Source organism: Leiobunum rupestre, chromosome 9 (genome assembly GCF_980474605.1).
Source record: "Leiobunum rupestre chromosome 9, qqLeiRupe1.1.hap1, whole genome shotgun sequence".
Classification (NCBI taxonomy): Eukaryota; Metazoa; Arthropoda; class Arachnida; order Opiliones; family Sclerosomatidae; genus Leiobunum; species Leiobunum rupestre.
The window spans coordinates 60,160,150-60,187,413 of NC_143392.1; positions in this window are offsets into that span (position 1 = coordinate 60,160,150).

Sequence of the window (27,264 nt, forward strand, 5' to 3'; positions counted from 1 at the left end):
TCAACGTAATTGGGCATTTCGCCGTCTTCGTCAAAAGGCCAGAAGTAATCGTGTGATGGATTGACGTGGAAAAATGGTCCAAGATGAGGCGGAAAATCAGGCATTTCAATAAGCTCTTCCGTGCTAACAAATAGCCAGGACAAACTATCCGTATCATTCGATTCCTCGTCAACGCAAATTATCACCTCCGACCCAATCTCTCCATCGCTCTCGGTGTCTGACATTTCTGAATGTAAAATAAAAAGGCTCCACCGTATATAAAGTAATAAGTAAATGGCAAAATCACGATCCACTCTTATGGACAAGAAACCTTTCCTCCGCTTTTAAAACCATATAAATCCCGAATGAAATTACCAACAACATACGCTTTCTTTTAGACGTCATATTTGTAAATCGTGGTAACAAAATTAAACTACGCCATCTATTAACAAGCGAACGTAGAACACTTACCATGTTGGGAAATGTTACCAGTTGCTATACAAATTGTACCAATTTTCAGGGTTGACAGTTGCTATCTCAATTCCACCAATGTAAAAGGTTGTCAACCACTATCTAATTATTTCCGTATTGCAATGCTATCAGTAACTAACTAAATACGCCACTCACTAACTTTCCCTATGTATATTGTCAACGTTACCGAGTCTAACGCACCAAGTAAAATCGGGTGTGGAATTTTAACTTTCAGTATTGGCGCCGCGCACTCACCTTGCTCGAGCGCTGGGGGCCATATCCCGTTATATCAATTTACGTCTTCTTAATTACCCAGCTAGACTCTCCGATAATGTACGACGGCTCGACTCTCGCGCGAATAAAGAAATTGGTTAATTAATTTGAAAAATTCTTTATTTATCGCGAAAAACAACATTTTACTTTTTCCGTGACAAACGGCCGAACTTCTTCCGTAGTTCGCGTACCTTGGTTTCTCTCGATAGGCCAGTAACGGGGGCGGGAGCGTCGATCTTCGGCGTGACGGCGGTGGAAAAGGCGACCGTGGCTAACGTCGCGGGTTCAGCTTTGCTGGTGGCTCTTGCGTCGACGCTTTTCGGCTCGGCTTCGCCTTCGTTTTCTTTCGTTTGATCTTCGGCGGAGTCGGAGTCGGAGTCGGAGTCGGAGTCGGAGTCGGTAGACGAAAAGTCGTCGGGAAACTAAAGAAACAAAAATATTCTTTTTAAGGAAGGGTTTTTTTTACAATTTGGCGGGGAAATTAACTAAAATTTGTTTACGTCTTCTTTTATGTGTTTAACGTAGCGCGTCATCAGACTCAAAGGCGTCCTATTTCGTAACGCGCCTTCTTCTTTGGCCCGCTTCGCAATTTTTGCCCATAACACCTTGGACTTTAATCCGGCTTTTCCTCTTCCTTTCGCTTCCCTAAGAAGCCTCATTATTATTTCGTCATCTCGCTTCGTGTAACGAATTCGCTTTTTAGGTCTACAAAATTGTTAAAAAGATTGAGAGTTAGTCGGAAAAAGTATCAAAAACGGCTAACCCCTGTTCGTCGTTTTCTGATTCCGATTCGCTTCCGGCTTCCGGTCTGCCGCTCAACGTGGACGATTTTTCACGTAATTTCTGCAAGTTTTAAAGAGCGTAAAGACGTAAACATTATTGCCAATTGAGCAAGATGGTTCGCGCTAAAAACCTTATTACCAAACCCCGAACGTATAACGTTCCGACGTCGAACCTCGCTAGATATCGAGTAGCTAAAGATAGTAAGGACGGCACTAAAGGTTTCGGAGTCGACTCCGCTCTGCGTAGGAACGCCGAGAAGCAATCGTCATCCAGACTGTCGCTCTCCATTTCTAATCGCCGAATGAATCTCGATCGCCGTTCGACAACGCCTTTTATACGTTTACTGCGCCCCGAAACCTCCGCTAGACGCTCAATGCCGTACACGCTAGGTAAATAGTATTCCGATTCTCTCCTTTCCCCTTTTTCATCCCCCTCTTTTTTCCCTCATTCCACCACCCTTTTCTGTTTCCCATTATTTAATTGTGTATAATGGGAAATAATTAAATTGCCTCGTATTACAGGGTAACCAGCCACTAACTAAATTGTCCAATATTACAGGTTACCCAGCCGGTAACACAATTGTCCGAGTAAGTTTAAATAATTTCTAAGAGCTTACAATCGTTAAATAAAGTTATTTCGATAAGGAAACAAAAGTATTTTATTAATACGTATAGATTTTTATTTTAATCTTTTTCCACTCCGGGATTATGATAATTTTTTCCGCACTCCAATAACGATACATTTAGTTGTTCAAAGTATTTATCTTCGTCACTTGCGGTAACATCCTTCGGAGCGCTACTTGATTTCTTAATCACCTCCTTGTGTTCCCCCTTTATATATAAAACGTTTTCTTCGATCTGTCGTTTCAACACATTCTTAACAGGATGTTCGGACGAACCTGCTACGGGAGAAGGGTTTTAAATCAATCAACAAAAACAATTCTCTACGCTTACTAGTTATCTTTGCCCACGACGGCAGTTTAAGATCCATGAGCACTGACGGGGGCTGAACGTTCGTCTTCGATAAAAAGAGTCTGGGATCGAAGATAAAGCGGATTTTATGGGATTTCTCGTAATCATCCGCCATATAATTATAATAGCTCATCACTCGCTCATACGTAGTACAGCGGAAGGTTTTCGAAATAGAATCATGTAGAAGTTCCATTTGTGTTGCGCAAATTCTAACACGAACGAGACGATCAAGGATATACGACTTCGGACAGGCAAGTGAATCGAACCCATTCAATCCACACTTCCTAACACCGATCCCAGCGCCACCACAGACAGGACATTTAAACTATAGTTCCGGACATGTATAAACATATGACATATCGGCGAACATCGCACGGGATAACTCGCGAGACACCGAATGACATCGCTGAAGACGTAAATACTATCGTACATCGACCACGGAACACGAGCTGGCCTCTCTAGAGTATCTCACGCGTTGACGAAGTCTAACGAGCCTTTATCTTAAGGGATATTTCGTGCAGAGCTCATGTCTGCACCACGTCTCACGAGCCTCGATCTTCCATGCTTCTAACGCGTAAACCACGTCTCACGAGCTTGGATCTCTAGAGTATCTCACGCGTTGACGAAGTCTAACGAGCTTGGATCTCGTATTTTAGTCACGCAACGACCACGGCTCACGAGCCTCGAACTTCCATGCTTCTAACGCGTAAACCACGTCTCACGAGCTTGGATCTAGTATCTCTAGCGTTAACGACGCCTAACGAGCCTTTACCTTACGAATATTACGTGCAGAGCTCATGTCTGCACCACGTCTCACGAGCCTCGATCTTCCATGCTTCTAACGCGTAAACCACGTCTCACGAGCTTAAATATTTTTATACATCTGAGTGTTATCAACCTCTTAGTATATTCTCATCTCGGTGTTATCAACCCCTTAGTATATTCCAATTTTATAAATAACCCATTCTTCATTATACAGTGTTACCATCGATAAATTACCCATCCCTCATTATACAGCGTTACTAAACAAATTATCCATTGCGCATTATAGTTTTACTAACCCCTTTCTATATTGCCGATTTAACAGTGTCACCAACCCCTTAATATATTCCCAGTTGATAGATTTACCAACCCCTAACAAAGTATGACCAATTTAGCTGGACTACCAATCATCTATCCAAAACTTCCCCAAATTTAGGCTTACATCATTTTTCTTTTAAAGCGTCAAATAATATCAACTTATCTACCATATATAATTTCCAACAAATATTGACCTACAACTGAAACACTAATTTTATGAATTTCGAAAAATAGCGTATTTCTCCATTTACAACCGTTTAAAATAAAATACATACTCACTCATAGATCAACGAAGAACCGAAGCTAACGTAACGTCCGTACCTAAATTTATACCCATATAGCAGGGTAACCAGCCACTATCTTCATTTCTGCATATTGCATTGCTACCAACCACTATGTAATTTACCCCAATTTACAGGGTTTACAACCACTACCTATGTTTTCCAAATTTGCAGGGTTACCAACCACTTTTTTAACTCCCATAATCTACATAGTTAACAACCAATATCTAAATTCTTTCAATTTACAGGATTACCAACCACTATCTTAGTTCCCCAATTATACAGGGATACCAACCACTATCTAATAATTCCAATTTACAATGTTTCGAGCCAGAAAATAAACCTTTTATATTTCGTGATGTAGATAATGGAATTATTTATAATAAATAAATTTATTTAATATGTAATTCAATTTCCAAATACAAAACCGAATATATAAAAACGAAAATGTTTAAAATTTATTTTTTTTCCGCGGCGTCGCGACGTTCCGCTTCCTCCTTCGTCAAAATTTCTAATTCCTGCAAAATAAAACCGTTAATACTAGATATTATTTGATTGTGAAATAATAAATAAATTACCCCGCGCCTATAAGGGAGGAGAATAGTTTTCAGGTAATGACCCTTCAAACTGACCAGCGATCGATCTTTGAAATAACCCTTTTTTTGGGCCGCTTTCCAAATTTTCGTCCATAAAGGTTTCCCATTTATACCAGGCACGTCAAACCCTCCCGCACATTTATTTACGAGTTTCGTTAAAATGGCGTCGTCTCCTGCCGTGTATAGACGGCGCTTCCCCCTAAACAATAAACAATATAAGCCTTCACGGTTTCAGACGCTACTTAAACTTACGTACTTCGGATTTCGAACTTCTTTCGACCCCGTACGAAATATCACAAACAATTCATTTTCGTTTTTGACGGGTCTACGGGGAACGGTCGCAACGGCAGTCGTGGAACATCCAGGCTGCGCAAAGTCAAATGCCGGTTTTTTCACCGATACAACTACCTCAGGTTCATGATTCGGTACTTTTACCACATTCCCAGAAGTACTTTCTCCGCGAAGTATATTTTCAAACGTTAACGCTGACGAAGCGATCAACTCTTTAAATTCCATTTTTTCTTTTAGGGTAAAATTAAATGAAATTATGCATCACGAAGATAAACGAGAAAGAGAGAGAATGAAAAATTAATACTTACCTAAAGGAGGGTCGTAGAAAAAGTGAAGCTTACCTTGCCAACGCAACCCGTTTTACACCGCAATTCTACGGGGTTATCAGCCATTAAATAAATTCCCCAGTTTAACAATGTTATTACCCATTTAAGATATTCCCACAATTTACAGAGTCACCAACCACTACCTTATTTCCCCAGTTTTGCAATGCTACCAGCCGCTATTTAATTTCTTTAAACTAACAGGGTCACCAATCACTAACTAAACTTTCCCAATTCCGCCATGCAAAATAATGGTACAATTTATTATAACCCAAATTATTTATTGTGAAATTATATATATATATATATATATATATATAATTGTTTCTTGCGCAGTCGTTTAGATGTCGCTTCGCTGTCTTTACGCGGCATTTGCGTCTTTTTCTCCTCGTCACGCTAAGCGTCTTCTCCGATTAAAATTTCAGTTCCCAAGACAATCCACCATTGTTTACGATTAATACTGTAAAACCTTATAACAAACGACTTACTTTCGCACTAACCACCGTTTTTGTTACCCGTCTGTCTTCTTCCTTCGCCTCCCTCGTCTCGCGATCCTCCATTTCATTTTCTAAATTCCGATTTTCCTCCTGATCCTCCACCGTCACATCGTTCTCCTCGTCCCCATCTTCTCCTGTCTGCCCCTTTTTGTTGGCGTCCTCCTCCTTCGTTAATATTTTACAGGCGTATAGACGTTAGGGATATAACTATAAGGGATTATAATCACCTTGAACGAAAAAGGTTTCCAACTTACTTCTTTCATTTGAATCTTACGATCTTCTACAATCGCGTCCTTTTTTTATTCCCCTCTCCGACCTCCTCTTTACGTTACTCCCAAAATGTCGCTTTCCCTTTTCCAAAACCAATACTCACCGACATACCTATATACAATCCCCCCCCCCGACGCAAATCTCTACAAGTCTCGTAACTACTTTTTGTTAAAATAATACTATTTATAAAACAGAAACTCCTTAGTATTGTCAACGAAACAATTTTATATCCGCTTAAAATATCTATTGATAAAATACAAACTGTAATTATCACACCTTATATTCAACTCGAATATATATCATTTCAATTCGACCTTAGGCGCATTTAACGAAATCACTTACAATTTATACGCGGTTTTACACTTTCTCGCGATTTAAATTGACCATCGCGCGTTGCTCGACATCCCACGTTGAAACATACGCGCGCTTTTCCGGATCGTCGTTCCACGTTTGGTAATTATTCCCCACAACGTTGCGTAAACAACTTATCAGCAAGGGGAAACGCGTTTTACGAAGAACCCGCAACAGTAACTCCATCGGAACCCGGTTCGCGTACGAAAACGCCGAGAGTTGATACAAATGCGCGATGTACGACTTGCTCGTCGAAGAACTCGGTAGTCCCCAAACAAGGTTGGTAATAGAACTAGGCCAATCGTCCAATGGTCCCACCAGTTCGACCATTTCCAACCAAGCGATCTCGAAACTGGACATATTTAGTTCCTAAAAGTAGAAATGATCCAATGATTTTCGTCTCGCCGAGCGTAAAAGAAAAAGCGTCATACCCCAGCGGAATCCGGAACAGGAATGACGATTTTCGTACGCGAATCTTTAAAGTTCCGGTTACGAAGACGCCAACGCCATCTACTCGTGTTAATGTCAACGTGACAGAAGGCTAGTCCCCAAACGCAAAATCGAAAGGTTGAGGGTAATTATTATGTAAACATCAATGTTTTTACTTCAAACAAAACTATTTTAAATGAAACTTTTATTTGAAATACACTTATATATTTTTTTACATTAATATTTATATATATTTATATTTATATATTGAAAACAGGTTATCAAGCGGAAAGAGTTTTAAAAAACCAGGTTTGTATTTACATCACACGACGCTTTTTCGCGGGAGGACTTATGACGACGTCATCTCTACACGCCGTTAGGCCGGACGTCGCCGAATTTACAAGTCTATCTTCGACAATGGAACAAATATCCACCACGGACGAAACGATTCGGAAAACAATCTCTTCGATTATTTTTTCATTTGCCGCGTTTTCGGAGACGTCGACTATCATTTCTCGCAACCATATTCCGGGTTTCAGTCTTTCAAGATCTAAGTCGTCCGAGTCTTCGGTCGTTTCGGCATCTCTGACGGGGGACGAATGCAACGGTAGGGACGCGATGCCTTTGGGAAACGTAATTTTTTTAGTACCAACTCGTTCTAGCGTTTCTTTCCACTCCTTCGCCTGGGTGGTTGTTGGGGAAATTTCGTCTAGGAAGCAATCGTCCGTTAAACGAAGGATGTCTTCTACCTCTCGGACGTCACGAAAGCTGAAGTTCATAGCTCCGCCTACTTGGATCGCTGTCTCCGCGAACATTTTGCCGCGAACGACGAGCACCTTTAATTTCGCCAAACAGGCTTCCCGCACCTCTTCACCCATCGTTGACGGCCACAAGAGGTATTCGGACAGAGCGCAAATAATTCGCGGAGTACCTGCCGGTATCACCAAGCAACTACCACCCATATCTTGGGTGTAATCGGCCGAGACGTCCAAAAAACGAAGAAAGGAAAGCGGGCTCCAACCTTTAAAATTGAGATTTTTCACAACGATGCCGTCGTGATCCCCAATCCTAAACAACGACCAATCTTCTCTAGTGCGTAGTACGAAAGGGCGTGAGAAATGCGCCAAAGCGTACGCCGTCTTCCCCATGCCGCTTGGCCCTACCACCGCGACGCTTTTTCTCGCCAAAACGTTTCCGGAACATCCCGCAACCACGAACTCACTTAAAGCGTACCTAGAACGTTCGCCCATCCGAAAAATACCGTACAACGCGTTCGATATGAAAACTTTTTTTTCCTCGAACAACAACGGCGCGACGAAGCGCACCGCCGCGATCGATTCGCGAAAATTTACGGCCTCGCAACCGTACTCCATGACGGAATTTTCAGACGGAGGGCCGAAAATTGGGACGTTACCACCGAGCCAATCGTTTTTTGACTCGCCGCCATCAATCTCTAATAACACCGCGCGATAAAAGGCGGAGCCATCTTCAACCGCTGTCACTCTGGCAGACAAAAACACGCTTCGCACGTAATCTACGCTTTTAAAGCGGCCGCTGCCCATCAACGCGACGAAAACGTCGTTCTTCGTTTGCTTGCCGACGAACCAGTCAAACTCGAAGTCAACTTTGGCGAAGAATCGCGTTCGATCGGTCGCGTTACCCCGCAAGAAAAAGAGAAAACCTCCGGTAAACATGATACTGCTTTCGTTGAAAGCCAAACAGATAATGAAACTACTCTACCAGACCCGGTTATTTATGAAACCCAAAAAGCCACTGTACAACTTTTAACGATTGATGGCGTCACCGCCTCGTATAGGTATTAAATATGCGTACTTCCAAGTCCGCACCGCGCCACCGACCTGGAAACCGTACTTACCAACTCTACAACTTACCTTCTATTCGTCAATACTTCCTTCCCGTGTTGCTTGAAGCCGATTTTATATATTTTCCTTCCTTCGTCTTCGCTTCGTCGTCCGTCCCATTCGTGGTGGTCAGCCGAAGAAAACATCCAGCTAACCTTCAACGCTTCCTTCTTACAATTTTTGCGTTACCACTAATTTATTTTCCAAAATTAAAACACACTTTTCAAGACAAATATATATTTTATTAAATATTTAGTTATAAACTAAGCAATATTTATTTCAAATATCCGATTACATAAAGACCTAATTGAATAAATTCCGCTACGCCCTTCTTACAGCAATAAAACACACTTCTGCTTTATGGTCTAAAACAACATATTCGTTGGTCATGGACCGTAAAAGCTGATAAAGCTGATAAATCTGATTACAAAAATATCAAATGACGAAATTTAAGTTTGATTGGGAATTGTTTTTTATTTTAGGTAATTGTTCGTAGGTATTTTACGGCAATTAAAAACAAAACAATTATTCAACATTTTAGGTCAAAATTACCGTTTGCGCGTATTTTTGGTGGCGCCCTTGGTTCTTCGAGGTCTTTTCGCTTGTGATGCTCTAACCGTTTCTATGTTTTGTTCGGCGATGTCGCTGCCGGACCGTAGGTACATGGCGGACGGCACGTGATTGGCGGACGAATTTTCGTTGGCGGACGGCACGTGATTGGCGGACAAATTTTCGTTGGCGGACGGCACTTCGTTGGCGGACGGCACTTCGTTGGCGGACGAATTTTCGTTGGTGGACGGCACGTGATTGGCAGACAAATTTTCGTTGGCGGACGGCACGTCGTTGGCGGACGAATTTTCGTTGGCGGACGGCACGTGATTGGCGGACAAATTTTCGTTGGCAGACGGCACGTCGTTGGGGGACGCCACGTCCATGGCGGCCGGCGGGTCGTTGGCGGAGGGCACATCGTTGGGGGACGCCACGTCCATGGCGGCCGGCGGGTCGTTGGAGGACGGCACGTCGTTGGCGGACGGCACGTCGTTGGTGGACGCCACGTCCATGGCTAACGGCGGGTCGTTGGAGGACGGCACGTCGTTGGTGGACGCCACGTCCATGGCTAACGGCGGGTCGTTGGCGGACGGCACGTGGTTGGCGGACAAATTTTCGTTGGTGGACGGCACGTCGTTGGCGAACGGCTCTTTGATGGCGGACGATACGTCGCTGGCGGGTGGATCGTTGATGGCGGACGAATTTTCGGTCACTGCCACATTTCGAAGGTCTTCTAACAACGAGTTGGATAAGTCCGTTACCGAAGCCTCGCTATTGATTATTTCCGAAATATCTAAAAATCCCAAACTTTCATCCCACGATAGCACGCCGGAACTCGCCGACTCGTCGGTGACCGAAAAGCCGCTGGTGGACGCTCGCGCTTGGTCGATAAAAGCGGCGGGAGTGCTTTGGCTCGAATTCATATACTCCTCCTTCAGTTCCAACTCCGGGTCTTCCGCCTCCGAATCAGTCATGTCTTCGACCTCTCTTTTGTCGTCGAACAGTTTTTTCTTTATCTCTCGGACGACAATTCGTCGTTGGCAAGCTCTTTTTGTCATCTTCAAGATAGAGGCGGGCCAAAACAAACTCAAGTCGTTTGTGCAGAAGAATTTTTTAACTCCCGCCTCTATGTAGATGGCGCTATTTTTAACGTCTTCGGTCACGCCGTGTTTCATCCCCAAAAAATTTAAAAGCTGGGTCGGTCTCCATTCATTCACTGGCATATCGTCTACGACGATGCCGTCTGTCACGCCCCGAACGTATCTCTTAAAATCGTCTTTGTGCTTCACAATTAAAGGATGGTTACAGTGAGCGAGAGCGAATTCGGTTTTCCCTAAACCAGTTTTGCCTACGAGCACCTGGACCCGCTTCCTCAAACTTTTGTCGTTAATTGGTTTGTACCTAAAGTCTTCTAACTTAAACTTCCCGAAATCGGGGACCGCAAATTTTGACACGAAATGAGAACTTAAGACGGTTCTTTGACGTAGGAAACAGGGTAAATTTTGACGTTTCAGGAAATTTAACGCCTCGTCCGCGTTTGTACAGGTTTGGTCGGCGTATATGATTAATTTATCAAAATTAGGTTTCTTAAAGGCCGGCTGGTCGTCTAAAGACGCGTGGAAATATCCACTCGGTAGGCGATTGATCCCGTTGGTAATGTCGTCGAGCTGAACTGCCGGATAAGGTTCTGGCTCAATATTCGTGCATCGAAATATTTCTCGCTGGGCTGCCGTGTGTTTTTGGGAATCGTACCCAAAGGCCGCTTTTAACCAACTTGTCCCGTCTTTTTGTTTCTCTTCTTGAATCGCAAAATACAAACAATTCGATTCGAAAATACTAATAACGTCGTCTTTTAGGTCCATGCGGAACCAACCAATGAAATTTCGCGCCTTTGACATCCTGACAACCTACAATAAACAAAACATTTAATTTAACAAAAACTGGAATTGCCTCTTAACAACCGCTTAAATTAATGGTCTGCGACACCCGTAGGAATTTTATTAAGTTAAATATTTCCTTGTCCCGAAAGCATGGCCTTTGGCAATTCAATAGCGGGAATACTTCCAAATTCCACGATCGCCTCTCGTAAAAGCACTCACGTTTCTACCATAAAATTCGCTTCGATAAATCCGTCCCTGCATCCAAAAATAAAGCGAAATATATTTGCCTAAGAATTTATTTTCCTCGAAATGAGCGCTGTTCTAGGACTCCAAAATCAACTGAAATCCACCAGAGTTTTTCCTTAATAGGTAGGTTAATTTGAAAAACAACCAGCACCCCTACCTCAAACAAAATGTATATCCTTTCTGGCTGCCCCGAATCGACCACATCTCACCAGCGCCTCTCATGCGAGCTCTCATGCATTGACCACATCTTAGGAGCGCTTCTCGTTCATGCAAGGCCTCACGCATCGACCACAACTTACGAGTCTCCCTCATGCAAGCTCTCATGCAAGCTTTCACGTATTAACCATAGCTCACGAGCCCCTTTCGTTTATCTTCTCATGCATCGACCACAGATCACGAGCCCCTATCTTTCAACCCCTCATGCATTGACTACAGCTCACGAGCCCCTCTCGTTCAATCCCTCATGCATAGACCACAGCTCACGAGCGCTTTTCTTTCAATCTCTCATGCATCGACCACAGCTCACGAGCGCCTTTCTTTCAACCTCTCATGCATTGACCACAGCTCACGAGCGCCTTTCTTTCAACCTCTCATGCATTGCCCACAGCTCACGAGCGCCTTTCTTTCAATCTCTCATGCATCGACCATAGCTCACGAGCGCCTTTCTTTCAATCTCTCAAGCAGCGACCATAGTTCCCGAGCGGCTCTCGTTCAAGAATTTTCCGCGAAATTCGGCTCGATAAACCCGTCCCTTAATTACATGCTTTCGCCAAAGACGCGCGGCGCTAAGCTTTAAATAAACCGGGAAAACGAAGTGAAATATATTTACCTTTCAATTTCTCTCCGTCGAAAAGACCGCTCTCACTGGATCGCCAAGATCAACTGAAAACAATCGGAGTACTTCCTTAATAATTTAGTCAAATACAGCAGCGCCTCCTACCTTCAACGCCGCGTCTCTAATTTTAGGCTCTTTCGAATCGACCATAGCTCGCGAGCTTCTTTCTTTCAATCCCTCATGCATAGACCATAGCTCACGGGCGCCTTTCTTTCAATCCCTCATGCATAGACCATAGCTCACGAGCGCCTTTCTTTCAATCTCTCATGCATAGACCATAGCTCACGAGCGCCTTTCTTTCAATCTCTCATGCATTGACCACAGCTCACGAGCGCCTTTCTTTCAATCTGTCATGCATCGACCACAGCTCACGAGCGCCTTTCTTTCAATCTCTCATGCATCGACCATAGCTCACGAGCGCCTTTCTTTCAATCTCTCATGCATAGACCATAGCTCACGAGCGCCTTTCTTTCAATCTCTCATGCATCGACCATAGCTCACGAGCGCCTTTCTTTCAACCTCTCATGCATTGACCACAGCTCACGAGCGCCTTTCTTCCAATCTCTCATGCATTGACCACAGCTCACGAGCGCCTTTCTTTCAATCTGTCATGCATCGACCACAGCTCACGAGCGCCTTTCTTTCAATCTCTCATGCATCGACCATAGCTCACGAGCGCCTTTCTTTCAACCTCTCATGCATTGACCATAGCTCACGAGCGCCTTTCTTTCAATCTCTCATGCATTGACCACAGCTCACGAGCGCCTTTCTTTCAATCTGTCATGCATCGACCACAGCTCACGAGCGCCTTTCTTTCAATCTCTCATGCATCGACCATAGCTCACGAGCGCCTTTCTTTCAATCTCTCATGCATAGACCATAGCTCACGAGCGCCTTTCTTTCAATCTCTCATGCATCGACCATAGCTCACGAGCGCCTTTCTTTCAACCTCTCATGCATTGACCACAGCTCACGAGCGCCTTTCTTCCAATCTCTCATGCATTGACCACAGCTCACGAGCGCCTTTCTTTCAATCTCTCATGCATAGACCATAGCTCACGAGCGCCTTTCTTTCAATCTCTCATGCATTGACCACAGCTCACGAGCGCCTTTCTTTCAATCTGTCATGCATCGACCACAGCTCACGAGCGCCTTTCTTTCAATCTCTCATGCATCGACCATAGCTCACGAGCGCCTTTCTTTCAATCTCTCATGCATAGACCATAGCTCACGAGCGCCTTTCTTTCAATCTCTCATGCATCGACCATAGCTCACGAGCGCCTTTCTTTCAACCTCTCATGCATTGACCACAGCTCACGAGCGCCTTTCTTCCAATCTCTCATGCATTGACCACAGCTCACGAGCGCCTTTCTTTCAATCTGTCATGCATCGACCACAGCTCACGAGCGCCTTTCTTTCAATCTCTCATGCATCGACCATAGCTCACGAGCGCCTTTCTTTCAACCTCTCATGCATTGACCACAGCTCACGAGCGCCTTTCTTTCAATCTCTCATGCATCGACCATAGCTCACGAGCGCCTTTCTTTCAATCTCTCAAGCAACGACCATAGTTCCCGAGCGGCTCTCGTTCAAGAATTTTCCGCGAAATTCGGCTCGATAAACCCGTCCCTTAATTACATGCTTTCGCCAAAGACGCGCGGCGCTAAGCTTTAAATAAACCGGGAAAACGAAGTGAAATATATTTACCTTTCAATTTCTCTCCGTTGAAAAGACCGCTCTCACTGGATCGCCAAGATCAACTGAAAACAATAGGAGTACTTCCTTAATAATTTAGTCAAATACAGCAGCGCCCCCTACCTTCAACGCCATGTACCTAATTTTAGGCTCTTTCGAATCGACCATAGCTCACGAGCGTCTTTCTTTCAATCCCTCATGCATAGACCATAGCTCACGAGCGCCTTTCTTTCAATCTTTCATGCATAGACCATAGCTCACGAGCGCTTTTCTTTCAATCTCTCATGCATCGACCACAGCTCACGAGCACCTTTCTTTCAATCTCTCATGCATCGACCACAGCTCACGAGCGCCTTTCTTTCAACCTCTCATGAATTGACCACAGCTCACGAGCGCCTTTCTTTCAACCTCTCATGCATTGACCACAGCTCACGAGCGCCTTTCTTTCAATCTCTCATGCATCGACCATAGCTCACGAGCGCCTTTCTTTCAATCTCTCAAGCAGCGACCATAGTTCCCGAGCGGCTCTCGTTCAAGAATTTTCCGCGAAATTCGGCTCGATAAACCCGTCCCTTAATTACATGCTTTCGCCAAAGACGCGCGGCGCTAAGCTTTAAATAAACCGGGAAAACGAAGTGAAATATATTTACCTTTCAATTTCTCTCCGTTGAAAAGACCGCTCTCACTGGATCGCCAAGATCAACTGAAAACAATAGGAGTACTTCCTTAATAATTTAGTCAAATACAGCAGCGCCCCCTACCTTCAACGCCATGTACCTAATTTTAGGCTCTTTCGAATCGACCATAGCTCACGAGCGTCTTTCTTTCAATCCCTCATGCATAGACCATAGCTCACGGGCGCCTTTCTTTCAATCCCTCATGCATAGACCATAGCTCACGAGCGCCTTTCTTTCAATCTCTCATGCATAGACCATAGCTCACGAGCGCCTTTCTTTCAATCTCTCATGCATTGACCACAGCTCACGAGCGCCTTTCTTTCAATCTGTCATGCATCGACCACAGCTCACGAGCGCCTTTCTTTCAATCTCTCATGCATCGACCATAGCTCACGAGCGCCTTTCTTTCAATCTCTCATGCATCGACCATAGCTCACGAGCGCCTTTCTTTCAACCTCTCATGCATTGACCACAGCTCACGAGCGCCTTTCTTTCAATCTCTCATGCATCGACCATAGCTCACGAGCGCCTTTCTTTCAACCTCTCATGCATTGACCACAGCTCACGAGCGCCTTTCTTTCAATCTCTCATGCAACGACCATAGTTCCCGAGCGGCTCTCGTTCAAGAATTTTCCGCGAAATTCGGCTCGATAAACCCGTCCCTTAATTACATGCTTTCGCCAAAGACGCGCGGCGCTAAGCTTTAAATAAACCGGGAAAACGAAGTGAAATATATTTACCTTTCAATTTCTCTCCGTTGAAAAGACCGCTCTCACTGGATCGCCAAGATCAACTGAAAACAATAGGAGTACTTCCTTAATAATTTAGTCAAATAAAGCAGCGCCCCCTACCTTCAACGCCATGTTCCTAATTTTAGGCTCTTTCGAATCGACCATAGCTCACGAGCGCCTTTCTTTCAATCTGTCATGCATCGACCATAGCTCACGAGCGCCTTTCTTTCAATCTCTCATGCATAGACCATAGCTCACGAGCGCTTTTCTTTCAATCTCTCATGCATCGACCACAGCTCACGAGCGCCTTTCTTTCAATCTCTCATGCAGCGACCATAGCTCCCGAGCGGCTCTCGTTCAAGAATTTTCCGCGAAATTCGGCTCGATAAACCCGTCCGTTAATTACATGCTTTCGCCAAAGACGCGCGGCGCTAAGCTTTAAATAAACCGGGAAAACGAAGTGAAATATATTTACCTTTCAATTTCTCATGCATAGACTATAGCTCACGAGCGCCTTTCTTTCAATCTCTCATGCATTGACCACAGCTCACGAGCGCCTTTCTTTCAATCTGTCATGCATCGACCATAGCTCACGAGCGCCTTTCTTTCAATCTCTCAAGCATCGACCGTAGCTCACGAGCGGTTCTCGTTCAAGAATTTTCCGCGAAATTCGGTTCGATAAACCCTTCCCTTAATTACATGCTTTCGCTAAAGACGTAGGGTCAAACCATTTGGAAAGAACTCTTAAAGGAGAACAACGAGCACACAGCAGCGCGAGTAACCTGGCACAGCTAGCACCGGTTGTCCCGGTAGACTCCAAAAGCCCGGGACACGTGCCCGCCGTACCCTCATACGGAGACTGCTTGTCGTCAGGGTTCGCTACGATATACAGTCTCGTCGTTCGAAGGTTACGCGGTACTCGAGCTAACCTTCTTGTAGAGCATATTTATTAAATCGGAAATTTTATATTAAAACACAGAAGAAAACCTTAAACGATCGTCGCCAGGGAACGGATATTTCCGCCTACAGAGGAAAATGGCTTAAACATAAGTAAGATTTTTACCTTAAACTATAAATGGCCTTTTTGTATGAATTGTCATAAGAAAGAATTTAATACATATTCAAACTTGAAAAAACAGCTTTTATTTTTAAATTTACATATTTTTACTCTTTGTTCTCTTTGCTCGCCTCCTTAACGCTATTCAAAATACGTTGATAGACGCTCGCGTCTTTACGACCTTGTACAGGAAAACAGATTGAAACGTAACAAGAACTGTCGTCATTAGAGACGGACGCTGCATCCTCCGGGTAATTCGGCTTCTCCGCTTTCTTAACCACTACAGCCTGCTCTTTGGGAATGGCCGGCTTCGTTTTTGGGACGTAAACGTCTCCCTCGGAGACGATCAACTTTTCCAGAGTTGTTTTTTTGTCGTTATTATCCATGACCTTTGAGAAACGCTTTATAATATAGGATTTATCTATTAAATTTCAATCAACTTTAAAACGTGAAGAGCGCGTTACTTCAAAAACCTCTACTTTACTGTCAATTAAAGACAACCAAATCTTACAAATAAATCGGGCAGAGAATTAAAGGAAGGCATGTTAATTTCGTACTGAAAATGGCACTGAATTGGATGACTTTCTCAAGTTTTAAGCTAACGTATCTTTCAAATTTTAATGCATTCCCCATTAAAAGCTAGAAAGCTGCTAGTTTAATCTACCGAAAAATTGCGGTGAAATATATTTGCTTACGAATTTGTTTCCTTCGAGACGACCGCTTCCACCGAGAATCCAGGAAAAACTGAAAAAAAAGAGAACGGAACCCTTTCGTAATACGTTAAATAATAACCAACCACCAGCGCCCTCTACCCCATACGACATTTCTCTTCGTCAAGCGCTCACCACGTCTCACGGGCACCTCTCTTTAACTTTTGCACTAACTCCCCATTAAAATAGCCTCGACTTCTCGATTTACCCGCCTCTAGAGTTCGCGCATTCGTCAAAGACGTGCGGCGCTTCCAAGCTTATAGTTTAATCTACCGACAAAATGCGGTAAAATATATTTGCTTACGAATTTGTTTCCTTCGAGACGACGACCGCTTCCAACGAGACTTCAGGACCAAATGAAAAACGAAGGGAGTCCTTTTCGGATACGTTAAACAATTACCAACCACCAGCGCCCTCTACCCCATACGACATTTCTCTTCGTTAAGCGCTCACCACGTCTCACGGGCACCTCTCTTTCACATTTGCACGTACTCCCCATAAAAATAGCCTCGACTTCTCGATTTACCCGCCTCTAGAGTTCGCGCATTCGTCAAAGACGTGCGGCGCTTCCAAGCTTATAGTTTAATCTACCGACAAAATGCGGTAAAATATATTTGCTTACGAATTTGTTTCCTTCGAGACGACGACCGCTTCCAACGAGACTTCAGGACCAAATGAAAAACGAAGGGAGTCCTTTTCGGATACGTTAAACAATTACCAACCACCAGCGCCCTCTACCCCATACGACATTTCTCTTCGTTAAGCGCTCACCACGTCTCACGGGCACCTCTCTTTCACATTTGCACGTACTCCACATAAAAATAGCCTACACTTCTCGATTAACCCGCCGCTAGAGTACGCGCATTCGGCAAAGACGTGCGGCGCTTCGAAGCTTATAGTTTAATCTACCGACAAAATGCGGTAAAATATATTTGCTTACGAATTTGTTTCCTTCGAGACGACGACCGCTTCCAACGAGACTTCAGGACCAAATGAAAAACGAAGGGAGTCCTTTTCGGATACGTTAAACAATTACCAACCACCAGCGCCCTCTACCCCATACGACATTTCTCTTCGTTAAGCGCTCACCACGTCTCACGGGCACCTATCTTTCACATTTGCACGCACTCCCCATAAAAATAGCCTACACTTCTCGATTAACCCGCCGCTAGAGTACGCGCATTCGGCAAAGACGTGCGGCGCTTCGAAGCTTATAGTTTAATCTACCGACAAATTGTGGTGAAATATATTTGCTTACGAATTTGTTTCCTTCGAGACGACGACCGCTTCCAACGAGACTTCAGGACCAAATGAAAAACGAAGGGAGTCCTTTTTGGATACGTTAAACAATTACCAACCACCAGCGCCCTCTACCCCATACGACATTTCTCTTCGTTAAGCGCTCACCACGTCTCACGGGCACCTCTCTTTCACATTTGCACGCACTCCCCATAAAAATTGCCTACACTTCTCGATTAACCCGCCGCTAGAGTACGCGCATTCGGCAAAGACGTGCGGCGCTTCGAAGCTTATAGTTTAATCTACCGACAAATTGTGGTGAAATATATTTGCTTACGAATTTGTTGCCTTCGAGACGACCGCTTCCGACGAGAATTCAGGACCAAGTGACAAACCAACTGAGTCCTTTCCGGATACGTTAAACAATTACCAACCAACAGCGCCCTCTACCCCATACGACATTTCTCTTCGTTAAGCGCTCACCACGTCTCACGGGCACCTCTCTTTTACTTTTGCACTCACTCCCCATTAAAATAGCCTCGACTTCTCGATTTACCCGCCTCTAGAGTTCGCGCATTCGTCAAAGACGTGCGGCGCTTCCAAGCTTATAGTTTAATCTACCGACAAATTGCGGTGAAATATATTTGCTTAAGAATTTGTTGCCTTCGAGACGACGGCCGCTTCCGACGAGACTTCAGGACCAACTGAAAAACGAACGGAGTCCTTTCCCATACGACATTTCTCTTCGTTAAGCGCTCACTACGTCTAACGTGCGCTTCTCATCCAAGCTCTCCCGCAAGCTCTCACGCAACAACCACATCTCACAAGTACACCACCCCTTAAAGCGATTTTCAGCGTCTCACAGACCATAACATACAACGATTTTCGGCAAACCGTAGACCAACACAAACTGAATTTTTCTATCAACAGAAAAACCCTAAAACCTTAAAACTAAATGAGGATGACGCTGTAAAACCCATGGACTTCAAAATTATAAGTAAGGAATGATTTAAAAATTAGAAAGTAAATATTTATTAACAAATAAATGAATTATTGGATAATACAAACATTGCTTCTAAACATTATTTCTCCTTAAGTTCTTTTGACAATACACATATTGATGAATCTTCGAACGTGACGCATTCCATGTCCCTAACCTTTTTCCTATTGCCTCGGCTTCCGCAATTTTTGCAAACAAGACGCGCGGGGAAATCTTTTTTGAAAAACGGAGGGATTTCTCTTGAAAAGTTCTTCCCACGACGATAAATGATTGCCGAAAGAAACTGAGTACATTTAAAATTAAAGCAATAATATAAACTTCCTCCATCGACGTTCAGCTCTTCCAAATTCGTATCTCCACAATGATAACACTCTGTACCATCTGCAGCCATGTTCTACAAATAAGAAATATCAACCTAACGCTAATACAATTACAACTTTAAACTAAAACCTAGCGAAAAATTAGTAACCAAAAATATCGAAATATCGGTGACGGCAATACCAGACGGTAAACGCCGAGATCCAGATACGAAAAATGCCGAACTACCTTAAGCTGACGAAGTTTTGCGAATGATCCATTATAACCGAACACGGCGCCTTAGATATACCCAGCAACCCTAGCGGATAATATCGGAATTTAACTAACGTATCGAGAAGCACCCACTTTCTAGGACGTCCCATACATCTCAAGAAATAACCACGTCTCACGAACATGGATCTTCTAAACCTATCAAGTATTAAATACGTCTCACGAGCAGGGGTCTTCTATACACCTCACGCACTAACCACGGCTCACGAGCGCCTCTCGTGTAAGCTCTCACGAAACGACCATATCTCACGAGGGCATCTCATGGAAGCGCTCCCACAAGCTATCACGCTACAACCACATCCCACGAGCGCTTCTAAGGGACGCTCTCACGGCACAGCCATATCTCACGAGCGACTCTCAAACTAACGCACCTCCCACGTCTCACGGGCACTTCTCTTTCACAGTTCCATGCATTCGTCATTAAAATCGCCGCGACTTCTCGATTTATCCGCCTCTAGATTACGGGCATTTGCCAACGACGTGCGGCGCTTCAAAGCTTCGACTTTAAATATATTTACTTACGAATTTCTTTCCTTCGAGACGACCGCTTCCACCGAGACTTGAGGGACAAGTGAAAAAAGAACGGAGTCCTCTCCGAGACGTTAAACAATTCCGAACCACCAGCGCCCTCTACCTCATACATTTCTCTTCGTGAAGCGCTCGCCCCGTCTCACGGTCGCCACTCGGGCAAGCTCTCACGCACCGACCCCGTGTAACGAGCGCCTCTCCTACCAACACTCGACTTACCTTCAATTATCCAACGGCTCTCACACGTCTTCGGGATCTCGTCCGTTTACCCGCCCACATGTCGCTGTAAACCTGAAAACAAAAATATACTTAACCACTCACGACATACCTTTTCTTTATCTACGGATCATAACCGTTTCTTTTTCCGCCAGATAGCCCGACCGTCCGCTCCTTGCGGTTACCCTGAAATAAAATAACTTACCTACTTTACACTTACAGATTCATGTCGCCATCCATGCGGTCTGTCCTTACCTCCTTCAACCGTCCCTTCATCCGCTCCTCGTCGTCTCCCTGTAAATAATTGAAACACCTTACGATAATTCTTTCAAATAAGATAATACAACGACATAATCGCGACAATTAAAACGACATCAAATAAAAACCGACAATATTTTCGGCGTAATGTTGCGTCTTTCTCAAGGAGTTCCTCTGGACCTCCTTGACAAAGGCGCAACGCTGTGCCGAAATTATAGTCGGTTTTTTCAAATGTCGTTTTAATTGTCGCATAATGCTGTTGTATTATCTTATTTGAAGGAATTAAAAATCTATAATTACCGGCTTTTTGGATTTGCCTCCTACTGGTCAACGAAATTACCTCGTTTTCCGTCCGGTTTTATTGTCCTTACTTTCTTGTACCGTCCCTTATCCCGCTTCCGGTTGTCATCCTGCAATAACCATTATACTTACCGACTCACCATCTATTCGACAAGTGAGACTACTCGATTTCCCTCTTTCGTCCGTCCTCCAATTGCACGTATCCGTCGCCTTGATAAAATACTTACCGTTCTTAAAGCCTCTTCTAAGAGAAGCTTATGATTATATTATACTATTCCACTTCAAAAATTAAAAACCATCGTCACGTTTCAAAACTTTTATTTACGAACATAATTTAACATGATTTAATATAAAACGTTTACATTTCTAAACAGTTTAAAATATGATACGAGATGCTTACTTACACACTATTTATATTTTTTTAAAGTAAAGGATACACTTCTATTAACATATTTGACAAAAATTACAAATGAATTAAGCGCTACCATCTTGGTGCGACACGTAAGAAGATATTATTGTTTCTATAACTTTCGCCCGACTTTTTCCTTATACCTTGGGTTTTTCGGGGAAAGGTTTACATGGTTATTTGCGGCGACATTATCATCGTCTCAAAAATCTCAGGTTCGACAGTCTCTTCTTCGAATACATCAGCAATTTGCGCTGGCTCCCAATCCGATATAATACTTGAGATATCGTCGCCGTTCGAAAGATTGAACACGTCAAAATTGTTATAATCCCATTGGTCTGTCGAGCCACCGAAAAACGCTTCTTTTTCAAAAGCGCTCGAAGTGCTCGGCGCCATTTCCATACCACTCGAAGTGCTCGGCGCCATTTCCGTAGCGCTCGAAGTGCTAGAAGCTATTTCTACTGCGCTCAAAGTTCTCGGCGTCGAATTTAAGTATTCATCCTTCAATTGAAGTTCCGGGTCCTCCGCTTCCGAATCCGTCCTATCGTCCACGTCTCTTTGGTCGTCATAAAGCTTTTCTTTTATTTCCCGAATGACAATTCGACGTTCGCACGCTTTTCGAGTTTCCTTCATAAGATCTTTCGGCCAAAATAAACTCAAGTCATTCGTACAAAAAAACTTCTTAACTCCCGCCTCTAAATATATAGCGCTGTTTTTGACGTCCTCAGTTACGCCGTGTTTCATCCCTAAAAATTGTAAAAGCTGGGTAGGTCGCCACTCATTCACTGGCATGTCGTCTACGACGATACCATCCGTCACGCCCCGAACGTACCTTTTAAAATCGTCTTTGTGCTTCACAATTAAAGGATGTTTACAGTGAGCTAGGGCAAATTCGGTTTTCCCTAATCCAGTTTTCCCTACGAGCACCTGGACCCGCTTTCTCAAACTTTTTTGGTTTATCGGTTTGAACCTAAAGTCTTCCAATTTAAACTTTCCAAAATCGGGGACGGCAAATTTGGACACGAAATGAGGCTCTAGAGTTTTTTTTTGGCGCAAGTAAGCCGGTAAATTTTCACGTTTTAAATAAGCTATTGCCTCGTTGGCGCTCTTACAAATTTGGTCGGCGTTTATTATTACTTGGTCAAATTTCGGCTTCGGCTTCCTGAAGTCCGGCTGGTCGTCTAAAAACGCTTCAAAATATCCATTTGGCGGGCGATTTGCACCGTTCAAAATTTCTGCTATTTTTAGCGCCGGAAACTTTTCTACGTCAATACGCTCACAACCAAAAATTACACGCTGGGGATTCAAATATTTTTGCGATTTAAAACCGAAAATCGCCTTTAAATGGCTCGAACCATCTTTTTTGGATTCCTCGTGTATCGCGAAAAACAAAGTATTACTCTTTAATATATCCAAAACTGCGTCCTTATCTTCCATTTCAAAAAAACCCACGAAGTTTCTTCCCCGGGCCATAACTGTATCTACAGAAATTGGAATACAAACTACAACTTAAAAACTCGAATTAAATATATTTTCCTTATAGATTTAGAGAGACACGTAATTCGAGAGAGAAATTTAGCTCGTCGGATTTTGTCGCGATATGTCTCTTTACCACGAGGCCTCTTACCAGGAACGAAGCAAGAATATCTCCAAAAATTTGTAAAAACAAATCCAGCGTATGACCAACGAAAGGTTAGAAATACCTAGCACATTGAGAGACACGTAATTCGAGAGAGAAATTTAGCTCGTCGGATTTTGATGCGATATGTCTCTTTACAACGAGGCCTCTTACCAGGAACGAAGCAAGAATATCTCCAAAAATTTGTAAAAACAAATCCAGCGTATGACCAACGAAAGGTTAGAAATACCTAGCACATTGAGAGACACGTAATTCGAAAGAGAAATTTAGCTCGTCGGATTTTGATGCAATATGTCTCTTTATAACGAGGCCTTTTACAAGGAACGGAGTGACCAAGGAAGCTATCCTTCGCGGAAAGAAACGAAGTACAAGGAGTACTTACTTTACAAGATTAAAAAAATAACTTTTTAATAATAAATATTTAAACGCTCGTCGCCAAGAAACGGTACGGTTTACAGCCTCGTCGTTCGAACGGAACTTAGTACTCGCGCTTACCTTCCTATAGAGCCTATTTATTTAATCGGGAATTAAGAATTAAATCACCAATTAAAATCTAAGAAAGCTCGTCGCCGGGTAACGGTACGGTTTACAGCCTCGTCGTTCGAACGGAACTTAGTACTCGCGCTTACCTTCCTATAGAGCCTATTTATTTAATCGGTAATTAAGAATTAAATCACCAATTAAAATCTAAGAAAGCTCGTCGCCGGGTAACGGTACGGTTTACAGCCTCGTCGTTCGAAGGGAACTTAGTACTCGCGCTTACCTTCCTATAGAGCCTATTTATTTAATCGGGAATTAAGAATTAAATCACCAATTAAAATCTATGAACGCTCGTCCCCGGGGAACGGTACGGTTTACAGCGTCGTCGTACGAAGGGAACTTAGAACTCGCGCTTACCTTCCTATAGAGCCTATTTATTAAATCGGGAATTAAGAATTAAATCACCAATTAAAATCTAAGAAAGCTCGTCGCCGGGTAACGGTACGGTTTACAGCCTCGTCGTTCGAACGGAACTTAGTACTCGCGCTTACCTTCCTATAGAGCCTATTTATTTAATCGGTAATTAAGAATTAAATCACCAATTAAAATCTAAGAAAGCTCGTCGCCGGGTAACGGTACGGTTTACAGCCTCGTCGTTCAAAGGGAACTTAGTACTCGCGCTTACCTTCCTATAGAGCCTATTTATTTAATCGGGAATTAAGAATTAAATCACCAATTAAAATCTAAGAAAGCTCGTCGCCGGGTATCGGTACGGTTTACAGCGTCGTCGTACGAAGGGAACTTAGAACTCGCGCTTACCTTCCTATAGAGCCTATTTATTAAATCGGGAATTAAGAATTAAATCACCAATTAAAATCTAAGAAAGCTCGTCGCCGGGTAACGGTACGGTTTACAGCCTCGTCGTTCGAAGGGAACTTAGTACTCGCGCTTACCTTCCTATAGAGCCTATTTATTTAATCGGGAATTAAGAATTAAATCACCAATTAAAATCTATGAACGCTCGTCCCCGGGGAACGGTACGGTTTACAGCCTCGTCGTTCGAAGGGAACTTAGTACTCGCGCTTACCTTCCTATAGAGCCTATTTATTTAATCGGTAATTAAGAATTAAATCACCAATTAAAATCTAAGAAAGCTCGTCGCCAAGAAACGGTACGGTTTACAGCCTCGTCGTTCGAACGGAACTTAGTACTCGCGCTTACCTTCCTATAGAGCCTATTTATTTAATCGGTAATTAAGAATTAAATCACCAATTAAAATCTAAGAAAGCTCGTCGCCGGGTAACGGTACGGTTTACAGCCTCGTCGTTCGAACGGAACTTAGTACTCGCGCTTACCTTCCTATAGAGCCTATTTATTTAATCGGTAATTAAGAATTAAATCACCAATTAAAATCTAAGAAAGCTCGTCGCCGGGTAACGGTACGGTTTACAGCCTCGTCGTTCAAAGGGAACTTAGTACTCGAGCTTGCCTTCCTATAGAGCCTATTTATTTAATCGGGAATTAAGAATTAAATCACCAATTAAAATCTATGAAAGCTCGTCGCCGGGTATCGGTACGGTTTACAGCGTCGTCGTACGAAGGGAACTTAGAACTCGAGCTTACCTTCCTATAGAGCCTATTTATTAAATCTGGATTATAAAATTTAAACACATTATATTTAATTCAAACGCTCGTCGCCAGCGAAAGGTAACTTCCGCTTAGCGGAGAACACGACTTTTACCAAAGTAAGAGTTTAAACTTAAATTAAAAACAAGCTTATTATAAGATAGGGCATAAGGAAAAATGTAATTCATATTTAATCTTTAAACCAAGTTAGTATTATTTATTTTTACATATTTACTATTTATTTCTCTTCGCTGACTTCTTTAACGCTAAACAATAGTTGTTGATAGACGGTCGCGTATCTACGACCTCGTACTGGAAAACAAACTGAAACGTCAAAATAACTTTCGTATTTCGAGACAGACGCTGCATCCCCTTGGATATTCGGCTTCTTCGCTTTAGAATCAATCTGCTTTTCCTCTTTCGGAATGGTCTGCTTCGCTTCCAGGACATTAACTCCTTCCTCAGGGACGATAGGCTGACCCAGCGTTGGTTTTTCCACGTTATTTTCCATTACCTTAAAGAAACGCTTTTATAATATACACTTAATTAATTAATTTTTAATCTTCTTTAAAACGTGAAGAGCGCGTTTATCCAAAAACCTCTTATTACTCTCAATTAAAGGCTACCAAATCCTACAAATAAATCGGACAGAGAAACAATATGGCTCATGAAGTCGCTTTTAATTCAGTACCGAAAATCGGACAGAAATATAATAGTTTCTCAAATTACGAACCTTTTTTCGTATTTTCTCTCATCTTAATACTTACGTTAATTTATCATATACAACTTCCAGAGCCTAGCGGAATATATTTCAAACGACTCCTTGATTAACCCCCCTTCCGCGAAAGACGCGTGAGACTTTTAGGCTTCGACTTAAATTGACCGACACATTGCGGTTAAATATATTTACTTACAAATTTATATCCGTCGATGCGACCGCTTCCACCGAGACTCCAAGATAAACCGGAAAAAATAAAAAGGGCCCTTCCTTAGGACGTTAATTAATTATCTTCCACCAGCGCCCTCTTACCCGGACGACATTTCTAGTCGTTAAGCGCTTAAGACGCGTTAAGAGCGCCCATCTTGCAAGCTGTCGTGCCTCGGCCACATCACACGAATGTGTGTCATTGAATCTCGCGTATCAACTACTTATCACGTATCTTTTGCATTAACCGTGTTATACGAGCCTGTCATAACGAATATCTCGTGCCTCAACCACGTCTCACGGGCCTGTCTCATAGGAGTATCTCGTGCATTAACCACGTCTCACGAGTCTCTTTATATCAATGATATCGAACATAGGAAAAATACAGCTTTAACACGAACCGATACCCTAGCGCCAATGCAAATCTTCGAGATTTGTCAAATATTTTCGAGTCAGCATCATGACGTGTTAGATTGCATTATTTTAAAACCCACAGTGACTATCCGGAGAACTAACTGACATTTGCAAATCTTCGAGATTTGTCAAATATTTTTGAGTTACGTACCTTTAAGGCGAGTTTGGGTCACTTCAAACACCCTGCGAAAATCTGAGACACTTGGGAATATTCCGATATCTTCGAGATTTGTCAAATATTTTCGAGTCAGCATCAAGACGTGTTAGATTGCATTACTTTAAAACCCACAGTGGGTATCCGGAGAACTAACGGACATTTGCAAATCTTCGAGATTTGTCAAATATTTTTGAGTTACGTACCTCTAAGGCGAGTTTGGGTCACTTCAAACACCCTGCGAAAATCTGAGACACTTGGGAATATTCCGATATCTTCGAGATTTGTCAATTATTTTCGAGTCAGCATCATGACGTGTTAGATTGCATTATTTTAAAACCCACAGTGACTATCCGGACAACCAACGGACATTTGCAAATCTTCGAGATTTGTCAAATATTTTCGAGTTACGTACCTCTAAGGCGAGTTTGGGTCACTTCAACCACCCTGCGAAAATCTGAGACACTTGGGAATATTTCGATATCTTCGAGATTTGTCAAATATTTTCGAGTCAGCATCAAGACGTGTTAGATTGCATTATTTTAAAACCCACAGTGGGTATCCGGAGAACTAACGGACAATTGCAATCTTCGAGATTTGTCAAATATTTTTGAGTTACGTACCTCTAAGGCGAGTTTGGGTCACTTCAAACAC